Genomic DNA, 3,573 nt, shown 5'->3' on the forward strand with positions numbered 1-3,573 from the left:
CACCCATCTTCGTTTGGAAATTCCAGTCGGGAATATATTTGGAAACAAACCTCATGTATGCAGCGTTAAAGGTCGACATAGTATATCTTTTCATCTGAGTCGAAACTTTGTTTCGCAACCAAATTGGTCCAGTTTGTGGGAAATTTCAAGTGAGTCTCTTATCTTTCGAAAAAACTTCTCCTGTTATCTCATAAACATCGTCGAAGCAACTGTTTATATTTAAAAACCTTCTGGACCTAACTCAGATGCTCTCCATACAATTTGGACGTCAATTTGGGTCTCAATGGAAGTTGTTTATAGCATCTTGAAGTTCTTGCAACCTCATTGGAAGTTCTTCCTGGTTCAGGTTTGGTATCCGAACCAATCCCACTCCTGTGGAATTGTGTACTTCTTTTGTTACTAGAACTTTGTCTGGAACAACTTTTGGTCTTGCTAACAATAGAAAAGTTTGTTTTCGTCTTTTGGTACAAAAAGTTTCTGTCAGCTTGTTATCTTGGAATTGGTTCCAACAAACCTTTCTCGAAAAGAATGTTTACAGCTCTGCAATGTTGCATTGCCTTTTTCCGAAACAATGGGTTTGTTAAGACTTTCGTTCAACATGAATGGGTTGTGGGACAATTACCAATCTTCAACCATTGGTTAAATTGAACTCAACCAACATTAGTCGTCATGTGAAGAACCTTAAGCTTAGGTTAGTAGTTGGGGACTCGGATATTGACATTTGCCAAACGGTGCAATTTTTTTGCCCAATTGACCGTCTGAGAATGTACCTTGTCTTCACACCATGACTCAAAAAAAGATACTTCATCTTCTCATCTTGTAAAAACAAGGACCAGAGTTTTCCTGAGACATGTAAGAATGGCCCAAAGGTTCGTTGACAATTGGTTTCATTGAATTGTAAATTCCATTACCTTGTCAAAGTCCAATATCAGACTTATTTATGAAGGGGAAGTATCCAGCATGTTGTCTGACTGCATTGAGGGTTAGGTTTTGGTTACCATCGAACTGACACTTGCAATTTCTTTCAATTGCATTCAAAAATGTCTGAGTCGGAGTCAAACCAATTGTTCTCTCTTTGTAGTCTTGAAAGCGTTCAAGAAGTTTTGCGGCTGTTTGTTCTCCATTGCATTGTGCATAGTAAAAAATGTGACCCATCCAAATCTGTTATGGTCAATCTGAGATTGTGTCCCTTCTTTTCCCGTCTTGTTATGGCAGCAAGTACCACCCAGAACCTTTCTTTGTTCTTTCTCTTTCGTCAAAGTTACTGTAAAGGTCTCGACCAGATGTTATTTGATTTCTAAACTGTTTTTTTTCCCCCCACGGGGGAATACCCCTTTTCAATATGATATCTTGTTCTTTCCATGGGAAGCAGACATTCCTCTGCACTTACCTTTTTTTCCTTTCTCAAAGGGATGCATTTGTTCGTCATGTTTCCAGTAGAATCTGGCAAGCCGTCGTGTTCCTTCAACTTGAGGTTCACTAACATCGAAAGGCATGTTCAGAAGACGTTCTTCTTCTAACCTCTCTAGTCTGTTGCGGGATAATTGGCCACGTTGCTTTTCCAAATCATTTCGTAAGCGGAAGACCAGACAATTTTGTCATAGGACTTTTATGGGTCTTTCCCTTCCTATATTTAAACTTTCTTCGAAAACTCTCCAACATATTTTTGTAAAACTCTGCTTTTATTCTAGGCAGACTTTCTATCCATTCCTTATATGGGGGCATTTTTATAAAAATAAAAAAAATATTTTTTTTCTACTTTACATAAACCGCCTGCTTGCCATAGTCTTTTACGCAAACCCATTTACCAGCTAATGAAGGTTGACTTATGTTTAGTTTTGGAAACTAAAACTTTGGTTTTGTTTATCTTCAAGTTTTTGGTTTTTCTTCTTCTATCGGTTTTTTCGTCACTTTTCGGTTCCTCTGATTTACTTCACTTGCAGGAACAGTTGTGTCGTTCAAACATCTTCATAAATACATATCCATTTGTTATTCTTTCAACTTTTGTGTTTGTTTGTAAAGTTTTAGAATATTTTCGACTCTAAGTCAATGAGATGTTCTTATAATGAAATGTTTTGCGTCAGTGAAGTAAAACTTTCCATCTGTCTGTCTCGAAGCTCCTTCAGACTTCAATATTCTTATTTGTGAGAGTCTGTTTTTCTTTTTGAGATAACTAGCCGTTTTCCATTTTTATGAAAAAGTGACTTTTGTAGTAGGGTATTGTATTTCCAGACCCTGGGCACTTTTCTATTAATTTTGAATTTTTCTCTTCATCTGTAAGGGTCTTTGACGGGTTTTGGAAATGGTCTGAAACTTTTGTTTGTGTGTCAAATCAGTTTTCAACCAGTTTTCAACTTCTCGGTCATTTCATTCTCAGGTAAAAATTTTTAGTGTTGGTTGTTTTCAAAAACTGGTTGTTTAGGTTTTTTAAGTCGGTCTAAAAACTTCCTGAGGTATAGGAAGAACTTGACAAACACGTTGTGTAAACTTGCTGGAAGTCGACAAATCCATCTTGAACCCATTTGGTCTTCATGCTGTATTGTTTCATGTTCATGCTCAGTAAAAAAACTTACATTCCCCCACGTTTTAGGCGTTGAGGTTGGTTATTGTTTACCATTTGTTGCATGGTTATATCCTCTGTTTAAAGAATCTTTCACCTTGTCCATATAGTGTTTCTGCTTTGGTTATATAGTCATTTGCTTTTGTTATAATAGTTTCCTGCTTGTCTTCCTACATTGTCCATTCCATCCTTGAACTTTTCCTCTTGTTTCAGGATTTGGATAAGATTGTTGCGTGCATCTCGTGCTACATCCCAACCTTTTCTGTACAAGTTTGTATTAATAGGTTTGTGCTTTCTTCTTTAAAGTTATACCTAATGTACTCAAAAAATCCTTCCTTCAACTCAAATTACCACCTCTGGCTATTGTTCCCACTGCGGGCAAAAAAATCTGGATGCAACTCCTTGTATGCCCAAATAAACCCATTTCTTATGGTTAAAAAATGACGAATCCGAACAAGGACCCTATGTTCTAAGCACAAAGAAAAGCACTCATGATTAAAAATCTTTGTTCAACACCAAATGCTTTGTTTTATGGATATCTTGGAAAACATTTCCGAGAGTTAGAACAGATGGACCACCATACTGGTTAATTATTTGTTGGTAAAACACAAGATACTGTGAAGCCATACCATTACAGTCCCAAAAATATTTAGATGTGAAACCTGCTTTGACAATATTCGTTGGACAAATACCATCCAACAAAATGACAATCTGACTGTTGAAAAGTTCTTTCAAATCAGATTGATGTAAAAAAACTATCTGCGTTCAAAAAAATGCTAAAACCAATATTTCATTGTCGACCAAAAACCATTCTGGCTCTTGGTGTCATTGACGGTTGTATTAAAAATGTTAGAGACTAAAACCAACCACAAGGTGGTGAAGGCAAATTGAAAATTGTCATATGACGACAAATATAGGAACTTCTCCATGGACAAAGATGAGACAAGTTTTAATATTTACAATTAGCAACGTAAACAAAAGGTTTTGGGAAAACCACTCCCCCGAAGAAATGA

The 3,573-nt window shown here is 36.6% G+C and overlaps 1 annotated feature.

The window, feature by feature from the left end:
- Window positions 1-3,573: part of a mobile genetic element that runs on past both edges of the window.

This window comes from Trichomonas vaginalis, chromosome I, assembly GCF_026262505.1.
Source record: "Trichomonas vaginalis G3 chromosome I, whole genome shotgun sequence".
Lineage (NCBI taxonomy): Eukaryota > Parabasalia > Trichomonadida > Trichomonadidae > Trichomonas > Trichomonas vaginalis.